Here is a 12,989-nt window from a genome sequence, read left to right as displayed (position 1 = left end):
GCAATTCAGAAAATGAGTTTTTTTTTATGTGTGTGTAATCTATATTGATGCATCGTCATGTATCCTAACGTAAAATTCACAATCGATTGTTTGATTGGGTATTAATATTCAACCTAAAAGCTATATGGGATAAGCCCTATTTCATAAAGTGAGATTCAAAACATTACTCTGACTTTTCTCAAAGGCAAGCACCTTCATTGGGATCAAAACCGGAACCATACGAATATTAACCACTTCGCTTAGCTCTAAGTTAAACTAAAAATGTTTCATTACGAATAAAAAATGGTTAAAAGGTTAGGATATGTAAACAACAAATATTCTGTCAAACATTAAAACACAGGGGAATAATGTTTGACAGAAGATTTGTTTTTTTTACATATCCTAAACTTTTAACCATTTTTAAATCTTCCTTCATGTGTTATTTTAAAATCCTTTTTGGAGTCTATCACAGGCTGAAGAAGGAAGTTGCATCTTCCGAAAGCCCTACCTGTTGCATGTAAAAGAAAATTCTGTTTCATATATATACAGTGGCGGATCCAGGATATGATCAAGGGAGGAGCTAAACCGTAGTTTGCCGTTTTATCCAGTGTAAACCTGAGCGTCATGGGGGGGGGCTATAGCCCCTATAGCCCCCCCTTGGATCCGCCACTGTATATATATATATATATATATATGTTTCAGTGAGTAGGGCCTAATAGCCTTTATGCTTTTTCTCATTGAATATAATCACCGCTCCCAATATTTCCGTTTTTCATCTTGATTAAAGTCAGTGATGATTTCAGAGCTTCCCCCGGGTAGACTTAGCATTCGTCCGGGATTCAAGCCTGTGTACGGAAAATTGTCTAGAATTGACTGAAATCTTAGGGGAAATGGAAGGCCGGGAAATTTCGCTACGTTTGGTCAAGTGGTTGGCTTGCAAATTGTCTTGTGTTGATATTTATGAAAAATCAATAGCGATAAGGTGTTCTTCGGAAGAATACTTTACTCAGAAAAATAAGTAAAGAAAATGAGCATAAGCATTTTTGGTACTTAAAGTTAGACTTTCTTTTAACTTCTCAATAAACACATGCCATTCTTTAAAAAAAATCTGGGATTGGTGTCCAAAAAATTATGGTAATCATACTTCGGGAGATTTTAAATACACAGAGGGTGAAAGTAGGAAAAATACTGGTAACCCACGATGAACACGATCAGAGATATGTTTGTATAGGAATATCCCTCCTGAACAACCTACTGAAATAGCCACTGATTTGATTAACATTTATTTTACTCAAAGGCGAAATGGGGAGTTGAGCCCAAAGCATCATCATATCTGATTGCGGCAATGTGTGAACTAGAGGCCATTGAGAGAGAGAAAACATTACAGAAGATAAAACATTTGACTTAAAAATAGAATTTTCCCACAAAATTTTAGCAACACCGCACATGATTAATATGGTTGAGGTGTTGGACCGTGTACTATATCGTACGAAGAGCAAATTATCGTATTTGTAGGTTTAAGACCATATGTCTGGCAACACTGACACGATAGGGGGTCAGCAAATAACAAACAAGAGTTAGAATTCAGGAAGAAATTAAACTTCCTGTGTGTGGGGGGGTGTCGAAAAAGCAGTCCCTTTCTGCATGCTTTCTTTTCTCTTCACAAATACAACTTTGCATTAACTAATCAGATGATAAAAGTTGTCTGACTAGTTTCGCTGCAAGAAGGAATCATTGGCTGCAAGAAACTTTCAATAATACTCGAGCCTTCGATAATACCCGAAACTTCGATAATGCTCGAAATTTCGATAATACCCGAAACTTCGATAATACTCGAAATTCCGATAATACCCGAAACTTCGATAATACTCGAAATTTCGATAATACCCGAAACTTCGATAACATTCGAAATTTCGATAATACCCGAAACTTCGATAATTTCAAATACTCGAACGGTTTCGAGTAACCGATGACAATTCGATAAATTTTCAGTCCCGAAATTCGATAGGTCCTCAGCCTTATCGAACACCCCTACTTGCAGTTTGTTCTGGAATGGCATCAATTAGCGTGACTGTGTTATAATAGGCATCTACACAACTTGTGAGTTATATGCATAGTCCGATGCTCTGGTATTACCTGTGGAATTGCTGTTTAACAGGATAGGAAGTGTTGCGTTCAACGGTAGAGGGTTGTTTCCAGATATTCACGGTCGTGTAAAAGTGTAGATGTAGGTACTTACTTAGGTAAGCAAAATTGATTTTCTTAATCTGTACGTGCTTACGCAATGGCAGATTACCTTATCCACGAGCTGGCAGATATGCACCTCGTTTTATAAGAAGGCAAGGGGAAATAACCAAGAGGCGAAGCGTTTATATCATTACCGTCGCCCTCAAATGAGAGTAACTTTCCCTATAGTTTTCCACGTCTCCATATTCGCGTTCGAGAGATAGGGTCTCTTCAATTTCCTCTACGTGAAATCAGAGGAAATCACACCATATGGACAATTGAATTTGAAGGCCGCGTACGGGAAATGATTAGAAATCGTCCTGAAACTAGGAGTAGCCATGTGTAGGGCGTAGAAATCTACATGCAACTCGAGTGAATAATCAGCAGCAGAGATGATGTTAGCGTGCCGTGAGGTATGGTGGAGAATTTTGTGGTATGACCTTATTTATTACCGGCTCGTTTGTGTGGGAGTACATGTCTTTTATTTTTACGTAGTGTTCTCCCAAAATTTTTAGAACATGTGCTCCTGAACATAAGACAGCAGATGTGATTCCATCATGACAGTGCACCTGCACACTTTGACAGGAATATGCAGACTACCTAAATGAAGCATTCCCAGATCGTTGGATTGGGAGAGAAGAAGAATGTGTTATGAACACCTCGTTCACCCTACATCACTCCCCTTGATTTCTTTATTTGGGGCTGAGTATGAAACACCTTTTATATGCAACACCAGCCACAACAGCTGAAGAACTTGTTGCTCGAATTAATATAGCTGCGGCAATCATCTCCGAAATTTCAGGTATGTTTGGCAGCATGCTTGAAAATTTGCTTCGCCGATGTCATCTTTGCAATGCGGTCAACGGCCGACAAAATCAGACTATGAACTGTTATTATTCACAGCTGTCTCGTGTGCACATACTGCATTGCACAAGTGGTGTACAAGGTACTTCTGAGTATTTCCTACTTTGTACGAAACAGAATAAATCGGTGGTTTGAAACTGTATTTCTTTGTATCATTGTGCAGTATGCGCAATACCTTGTGTTTCATCAAGTTTCATTGCTTCTGTGCTCGGAATTATTATCTTCCACGGAATTACGTATTACGAGAAAATCTTTTAAGGGTCAGTACACTGTCAGAATAATAAATCCGTTCCTTCCCGCGTGTCACTGTACTGACAAAGGCGAAAGGTCTACTTTGACTCGCGACACACCGGTTGAGAACCAACGTTTTTGGTTCCTTTCACTATAGACTATCTCTTCATACAATAAGGCGCATCATTTTAAAAAATAAGTGTGCTATTCCTACTTTTATCTAGTTTTTAACAGCGATAAGAATTTAGGTTTGTGATTTTTAAAAGAATGGCTTTTAAATTTTAAAAAATCTACGTTTCACAAGATTTTATAAATGTTTCGCAAGGAATATTGTCATGGTAAGTCAATGTATACTATAGTTCTTATTCGCCGAAGGAAAAGAAAACTCTTCTTTTTTTACCACAGCTAGGAGTGCGGGGAAGAGGGAAGTTAGGCAATCATGTTTTCCTGCCGTTCTAGACTAAACATATGTCGCCACAGAAAGTAATTTATGAGCCCCGAAGAAGAAATTCAACAAGCACTCTGGTAGGAGACCGACACAGAAGATGTAGATGATTTGGACGCTGCTGACAATGACGAACCAGAGATCGAACCCGAGACATTGAGAGAAGGCGATTTCGACAGCGACGACGAAACACGTCCAGGCTACAGGCATTGGGTTCGACGGGACAGATCAAAATCTTCTCCTACACCTTTCCCTTTCACTTTGAAGCTGGACCAAAGACCGACAGACTCACTGCATACTCAAACCCCATTGACACCTTCAACAAGGTGTCAGAAAAAATATAGTAATAATATTATTTTATTGTAAGACATCAACCAAAAAGATTTCGCATTCGGAAGGATGTACGTACATTTTCAATAAAATTCTTTACAAACAAAATTGAAAATAAGGGGTTGGGGGTGTTTTCACCCCAAATTTAGCATTTTTTCTAGATTTTTTTATATTTGGCGCCACGTGGCGCCCCCTCAGTTTGTACCAAGTATGTCAAAGGACCCAAAAATTATACCAGGGACTTTCCTTACGAATATAAAAGTGATTTCATAACTTAGTCGCTTTTCGTAACGTAAAAAAAAATGTTTTATGATACACTGCAATGACATAAATTTTACACATTTTTTTTTTTGAATTTGCAAGGTGTCAGAAAATAATTTATTCTAATAGTACTATTTCATTGTAAGACCTCAACCAAAAAGATTTCGCATTCGGAAGGATGTATATACATTTTCAATAAAATTCTTTACAACAAAATTGAAAAGAAGGGGGTTGGGGTGTTTTCACCCCGAATTTAGCATTTTTTATGAACTTTTTGACATTTGGCGCTCCGTGGCGCCCCCTCGGTTTGTACCAAGTATCTCAAATGACGCCCAAAATTATAGCAGGGACCTTCGGCAACAAAATGCTTTTTACTTTATGTCTCTGTACGCAATAGAAGTTATTTTAGAAGCGTTTCTTTCATACACTACAAACTATTAAAAATCATTTAAATTTCCCGTGCTATGGGGAAGCGTACAGCCTGCTGGCCGGCGGTAAAATAAAGGTTAAAGCAGCTTACTTTCGGCCAAATTGCATTCACATATTTTGTGGGAATCACTGTTGTCATGTGAAGAATCCCTTGGATTCTTGTTCATCATACATGATCTTTGCCACCTGACTGTCCTATGCACAGTCATTATAAACCTAATCTGGAACAAAGTTAATTATTTTTTCCATTTTCACACACTCTTAACTTGGACAGGAAGCCGTTCATTTATCATCAGTATACATCAGATGTTTTATGCAAATGCATATTTTGTTTGCTTATATACATTTATGTTAATCTTTATAGGAGTTTCTAACAACAATAATGCCGCTCGAATTTGAGGTTTAAGAGTGCATATAAATTCCTATTTCAAAGGTTAGAGCATATATTAGTGCTTAAGATCATATTCAGTATATGTTATAAGTTTTTATTTCGAACTATGCTTATAGTGTGGAATAAATCCAGTTTTAAATCGTATTTTCAACGCATTTACATGTCTATGCAACAGAACGGCTTTTTACATGGGAAGATGGAAGAATGCCTAGTTTATGGAGGACCAATCAGCAGTGCATAAATACTTACAATTGTCAAGACGTTACGAGAAATCTGATAATGATGAACATATTGCAATATCATGTCGATCAATTCAGATGCTACTCAGTGAATGCTTAGCTGCAGTTGATGGAGTTCGCCACGAGCTCCTGGTGAATTCAGGCACTCTATGGAAAAATAGATTGGCTGGTGTTATTACCAGAAATTTTTAACTACAAAACAATTGAAATCATGGGAAAATACCTTCAAGGATTGAATATCAGATTGTCTGGTTACAAATGTCACAAACTAACACCAGTAAATGAAGAGAAGTATCTTGTGATATACTGTAAGGCTAATTACAGGAAGGAATACATTCTTAAAAATCAAAACTTTTTTTTTTGTACAGTAGAAACGTGTAGAAAAATGAGGCTCTTATTATTTAGTGTAAAGTAAATGCACTCTACAATACAAATGTGAAGAAGAACTAGAGATCGTGTTCTCATATCACTGTATTCATTTTAATCTCATAATTTGTGTGTTTTAAAAGATTAGGAGTAAAACTGTCACGGGTATAAACAGTAACTGTCATAAAAATAAATTCTAAAGACAAGTCCCTGAAAGTAAAGTACACTTTCGATGTTATATTTCACTTACAAAACTTTGTCTCAACCTGCTGCATGCTTGAAAATGCTCTCTTTTACTGCATTGTTAGCGCATATTAAGTGCATATTTTAAAACATTTAACAGCATAGTTATATGCATATTTTATGATTGTTAAGTGCATAAAAATCAGATGTCTAATCATAAGTCACCATTAGCTTAGAAGATATAACTGTGATATGCTAAAGACTTCGTTTCATTTATTTTTTTTTTCGAGAGTTAATCTGTACTGAGACAAAATAGATAAATCATACATGCGTAGGGGAGACTGGGGACAATTGTAACGCGGGTCAATTGTAACATTGACCATTACTTGTAGAAGTGAGTTTCGAAATATTGTTTGTGCATGTCATTGAAGTCACTCATGCAAGGTGTATGTGGGAAGAAAATAAGTGCGTCGTTAGTAAAGTCTGGAAGACTGGACAAGGAGAAACGTGATTTTGACAAAGGTATGTAATTTTTTAATGACCTGTTTTTATTTTCTCTTGATAGATATGCGTTTACTGTGAACAAGTAACCTTTGCGTGTGTAATCCATGCCTTTTCCTAGACAACGTGGATATTGTGTTTGATGCATTGACTCAATGTAATTATGAGAAATTATTGTATTTATCACTAACCGCTGAACGGGTACAAACGTAACATGGCGGTCGGGGACGATTGTCACGTTATAAGCGTCCCATACAAAGTTGTACTGAACCATTATTAAAATAAACTAGATATGACCGAAGATAATACAATTGATGTAATTAATAAAACAATGTATGTATTAAGTGTGCTTTTCCGAGGCCACAAGTACGTAGATAGGAACCCGACTTCTCCCAAAATACTTAGCGGCCTTAGTGTATAATATATCATTATGGTTACTATAGGTAAAGAAAACACGTTCAACCCATATTTTATTATGATGCCTCCTCTAACTTCTTTATACACCCTCATAAACGTTTGTGGCTGGCTGCGGATCACTGCTTTTCGATGTTGTATCAGAATTGGTTAATGTTTTAATAGGTTTCTTCTTTGTGATGTCTTTAAATAGCCTATAAGCTTTTAAAGATCCATTTATCAAATACGCACCTTTTCTGATTCATCACAAATTATCAACAATGTAATTTTCACTTGTTTTACATAATCCCTCTCGCACAGTAGCGCATTCTCTGTTCGCGTCGTTGTGTGAGGGATGTGCATAGGGGTTACAAATGCAATGTGAGTGAATATCAGTACAACTTCATTAGGACCTGAAACAGTGGCATAACAATAGGGTAAACGTTGCCTAGGTGCGAAGTGCACTTGGGCATATTAGAGGGTTATGGGGGCGCCATTACGGATTTTGCCTAGGAACGCCAAACGCCGTTGTTACGTCACTGACTTGAATTTTTATATTACGACATATTTTAATCTTGGCTTGCTTTTCCATTTTTAAATTAGGCTGAAGAAAAGTTGTTTCGAGCTCATGTGGTACGGTACCGGTAACTCATCGTTCATGCATCTTATTGACGCGCGAAAAATATATATTTTTAAATAGTCTACTTCTAAATTTGAGGATGTAGTCTCTACTCTTAGTTTGTTATCCCCATCCGTTGTTAAACCTATCATCATTATTAGTATCAGTATTATTTAATCACATATATTGTTTTTCCATTCCATATATATTGTACTTTTCATTTAAAATATGTTACAATTGTTCCAAAGCTCTGTTACAATTGCCCTGGCATGGGGACGTTTATAACGACCAGAGTTGGCGTGGGTCAATAAAAACTTGACCCACGACCCACTGACCCGCTACACACCGTGACCCACGACCTACTGACCTACCACCCACTCTGACCCACCACCCACCGTTACCCACTCTGACCCACCACCCACCATGAATCATTCTCATCCACTGTGACCTACTCTGACTCACCAAAATCCATCGTCATCAACTATGAACATGATCCACAGCCTCTTCTGTACTGACTAAAGAGTTTACACTTGTAATATAACAAGACTGAAATTGTCACTAATCGGAGTTTAAATTTCTAGTCAATCGCTCAAGGACCACAATACAATAATGGTGGATCTGACCTTTACAATATCAAATGGTAAAGTGTTTATCAGAGAGGAAATTGAAGCACTTCGAGGTGGGGGGAAAATAGTGTATGCCTAAAATATTCTTGTACTAAGAGAGTATTCTTGCAGGTGTTAATTTCTGAACGCATTCCAAAAGAAACTTCTATTCACAGGAAAATTCCCCTGTACAAAATGGAAAGTTATGGTTTCTCAGTTCACAGTATTTTTCTCACAAAAGACTTGAAAATCAGTTTTTAATAGTGTATAGAGGTGCTCGAGCACCCTCTGTGAGAGCATCTGCATAAAGTATGCTCATAATTGTAATTTGTGTAATCATTAAAACACCACGTTAAATTTAAGTTACAAATATGCATATATGCAATTATTATGAATATTTATTCAAAGTAGTTTACCTAAAGCAAAGAAGAGATTTATTAAAAATTAGGTACAAAGTTGAATAATAGAAAAAAAGGCATTATTAATACAAGTATACATTTTCCACAACTCGTAATTTGCCACCTTAAAATAAATCTGAAATCGGATGTATTTCCTGTTGGCCTCCAGAACTTTTTCGTGGTAAATCATCCGCAGCGGAATGATGTCCATCCTTCAGCCAAGAAATAACTAGCTCATCTGCTTTGAGCTTGTCTAGCGGTGGGCCATTAACATTGATGAACAACAACTTAGACAACAAATTCCTTGTAAATTTCTATATTAGAAATTGTCATGTATGAAAAAAAAAAATGAATGGATCAACAAAGCTTCACTTAAGGTATTGTATAATTTTCAGACATAATGGAGCATAAACATGTAAGGAAAAAAATAAAATGTAACATTTGTTACAATTGCCCCCGGTCTCCCTTATTTTTTCTCGAATTATAAGATTTCTAATTTCATCGATACACTATTACTTTTGATTGTTGAAATCTTGTACTTGATTTGATTGTTGATCATTTTCCTCATTCAACGTTTGACAAAATACTCGAAGGAGTACTTCAAATTTTTTGGGAGTCACTAGGTATGCGCACGAGACAAGTCGAGACAGGATTTTCCTGACAAAATTCGAGTCGAGACACGGCTCTTCCAATAGAGAAATATACATTTTTCGAGTCTAGACATCACTTTTACAGCACATTTTCGAGACGAGACAGACATAAATCTTGTCTCGTGCGCATCCCTAGGAGTCACCCTTGCACCGCCAATGCACTACATCCGTTTGTGCACTAATGGAATCTACGACTAAATATATGAACATTCCTTTTTTCCCAATTTCGGTTCGACATTTTATTCTAGAATATGGCTGTTTTTCAATTTTTCCGAAAATTTTTGGGGTGGTCATAACTGAGGAATTTTTACATCCAGGTTCTCTATACTTTTCGCTTTATCTCGGGGCCAGGAATCACCCTCTGACGTTTACTGCATGAATGAAGTTAATATATATATATATATATATATATATAAATATAAATATATATATATATATATATTAATGTATTATTTTGCATTATTATTATTATTATTATGTATTATTAATGTATATATATATATATATATATATATATATATATATATATATATATATATATATATATATATATATATATATATAATGCGTATTCACGTTTCTATGGGCGCCCTTTTGGTAGACTTGTCCACCACCCTCGTTAGTATCCCAACAGGGGCCTGCTATGAACAAATTCTGAAATCTGAATACATGCATATTTATAATTGGTTTGTTTCTACTTAGGCATCCACAATAATCCTCATCCACAATCTAGATAAAAATTACATTTCAAATCGGATTATTGGGACACAGTCCCCCAGCTCTAAGATTAGTGGCACATGTCCCCCTCATCTCCCTGGGATTTGCGACAGTGGCCGTGGGACGTTAAACTTCATATTTCATTTCATTGTTTAGCAACAAAAATTATGATAACATTGACTTCGCCTCACGCACTGCAAACAATCGAAACACTTACAACGGCCTGGCGCTCCACACGCATCCCTGGCGTTACCATACCACCTCAAATATACTGTATTATGTGTTGCATACTACTTTTTCTTGTTTAAAAATGATAGCCGTGCATGGGCGTCTCTGGCGGGGGGACGGGGAGACGCGTCCCCCCAATATTTTGAAATACGAAATATTCAACATTTTATTTTAATTTAACACTAGAACGGCGGCTGGGTCATTTTTGACCCGTTTCAAACTTTACGTTTAAACAACTTTTCTATTTTCTTACGAATCGGATCGAATTATTGTGACTTTTACTCGTTCTCTGAAAGAAACATTTGTACTAAGTATCACTCTTATCCACACTTTGCCTTTTGAAATACCAAACAATTATACTAGAACGGCGGCGTGGGTCAATTTTGACCCAACTCTTTTGTTAGTGATATTTTGTTGTATTGTAGCAACACTGCTGGCTAGCGTCTTTATCGTGCGACCGTTCTTTCTCATAATACTCTCTCATTCCAGTTCGTGTTCAAAACCAGCTTCTCAGCAATTTCATCAGTTTAGTTGGAGTTAGTAATACTTTAGAGAGTCTGTTGATTAGGAGAATTTCATTATTTTCGGACTGATGTGCTATTACAAACCTCATTATGAGCAAAAAACTGTTGACACCGTATGGAATTCTTGCAAATTTCAATGATATAAGTTAAGCCGAGTCTGACGCTGAATGCGTTGATATTTCTTCAGATGAAGAGTACCTGCCAAATAACAACGAATATTTTGATTCGGATGAAATATCGGAAAAGGAAGAGGTAAGCACTGAAAACCATACTTCTGCAAATAAGCATCATATAATAGGTAAGATTATTATTATTATTATTATTATTATTATTATTATTATTATTATTATTATTATTATTATTATTATTATTATTAAACATAAATTATGTCTTACATCGTAACAAAATATTCATAATAATTTCACGATTTTAACAAAAATCTTGCAAACAATTTGAATGCTATTGTGAAAATATATAGCTAGTGTTTTTTTTTTTTTTTTTTTTGTTGTTGTTGTTTTTTTGTATCATTATGTTGAAATGTTTTATGAGAAGACGTTTATAGCACAAATAAATAATAAATAAACCACAGCAATATTCGATTCACTATTAGATGAGGCCTCGGTCTATTGCTCCCACGCTGACCAGACGGGTTGGGACAAGGTTCCTATATTCCAGACGGGTTGGGAGAAGAAAGCCGAAGCTCTCACTGTGATCGCCACTATATGACCGTCCCGCAGGTCTAGTGGTGAACGTGGGTGACTACGGATTCAGGGATCCTGGGTTCGATTTCCGGCGCTACCAAGAATTCTTAGACTACTAGCCTGTGGCGTAACCAGAAATTTCAAAGCTACTGAAACCAAAAAGTTTAGAGGTCTAAAAGAGAGACAACTTACTACCTCATATGTGTGGAGAACTTATATTTCAACCAAAGAAGTAGAATCTCTAAAGGAGTTGTTCGAAAGAACAGGTAGTTTACCATACTTTTCATGTCAAGGCTTTCATGATTAGAACATAGCATATCTTATTTAAAAAACAATCACTCTATACTGAAATTTTCTGGTTTGAACTACTGCAAGTTTACGACTGTGTATGCTATTTTAGGTTGTGTCAGGTTATGTTTCCACAAATTCTAAATAGGGAGAGGAAAGTTATAGAAATGCATAGTTGCGTTTACAACCATATTAGTAAAATATTTTTTGTGTAATGCGTCACGTTTTTATTTGTAAACAATGTTTTTGTATGGCCCTTCTTCTTGTAGAGGAATCACTGAACTTTCTTCTGTGTAAGACTGCAAGTTTAGATGTGTGTAGATTAGATTAGTTTAGTTCAGTTAGGTCATGTGCTTAAACAAACTAAGAATAATAACTATCTAAAAATTAGATTGACATATAATATTACTATATAATAAAGTGACATTTTATATAATACATTTAATAATATCATTCCAACAATCTTATATTTATAAAAAAATAGCGTTTCTTAAGTTTGTATGATTGGCAAAAAACACATTGATCAATAAATATTAAGCTAGAGTTCAAAGAAGTATTTTTTTTTTTTTGAGTGAAAGTCATGTTTTATTATATAATAAATATTAGTGGTTTAGAATACAAATAATTAATAAAAATGGAATGGGTCGTTTTTGACCCACTCCCGCCGTTCTAGAGAGTATCAGAAACTCCGCCGTTCTAGTGTTTATTTAGATACTCACTAGCAGTTAGATCATTTCCTTTGATGTCCCCCCCCCCCAAATTTTACATGCCAGAGACGCCAATGTAGCCGTGTGTATGTCATGTGCATTATTTACTTACTTAGGTTGCAATGTTTCTTTCTAATTTAACATAGGATATTTTCCTTGTATTTTTTTTAAATGTTTGTATCAGTGGCCGAAGTGAGACGGTATGCTGTTGTATGCCATGAAGCCTGTGGTTGTTCAGTAATGAGGATATACCGTCTCTGTTTTTTCTGGTTAAAGACAATATTTTAAAAAGCCGGTATGCTGAGTCAAAATCATAATAAAACATACTGCCTCTGCTTTTTTTTTCCACTTCGAACACTGGTTTGTATACCTGCTCTTAATTGTTATCCGGAGGAAGAAAATGAAAGGCAGCATCCACTTGTTAAATACATGACGACTCCAGCCGTAATTTCGTGAAAATGACAAGTGGAGGTACAGAGAGATTTTTTACGGTGCAGCTATTTTTACACACGCCAATAAGGATAACGAAATATTACTTGATTCACTACTATATGTGTGGGCAGCAATCGCGGAGTTAAAGACGTGGCCACCAACTGGCACTCGTCTCCACTCCTCCTATCGGCGGCATCACTGTTTCTCGTCTGTCACCAAGTGTGCTCCGACTTTTTCACATTCAAACGTTGCAAACCCTTGCATATTCAGATAAGAATCACG

Source organism: Thermobia domestica, chromosome 17 (assembly GCF_964235325.1).
Source record: "Thermobia domestica chromosome 17, izTheDome1.hap1.1, whole genome shotgun sequence".
NCBI lineage: Eukaryota > Metazoa > Arthropoda > Insecta > Zygentoma > Lepismatidae > Thermobia > Thermobia domestica.
This window is presented reverse-complemented; position numbering follows the sequence as displayed.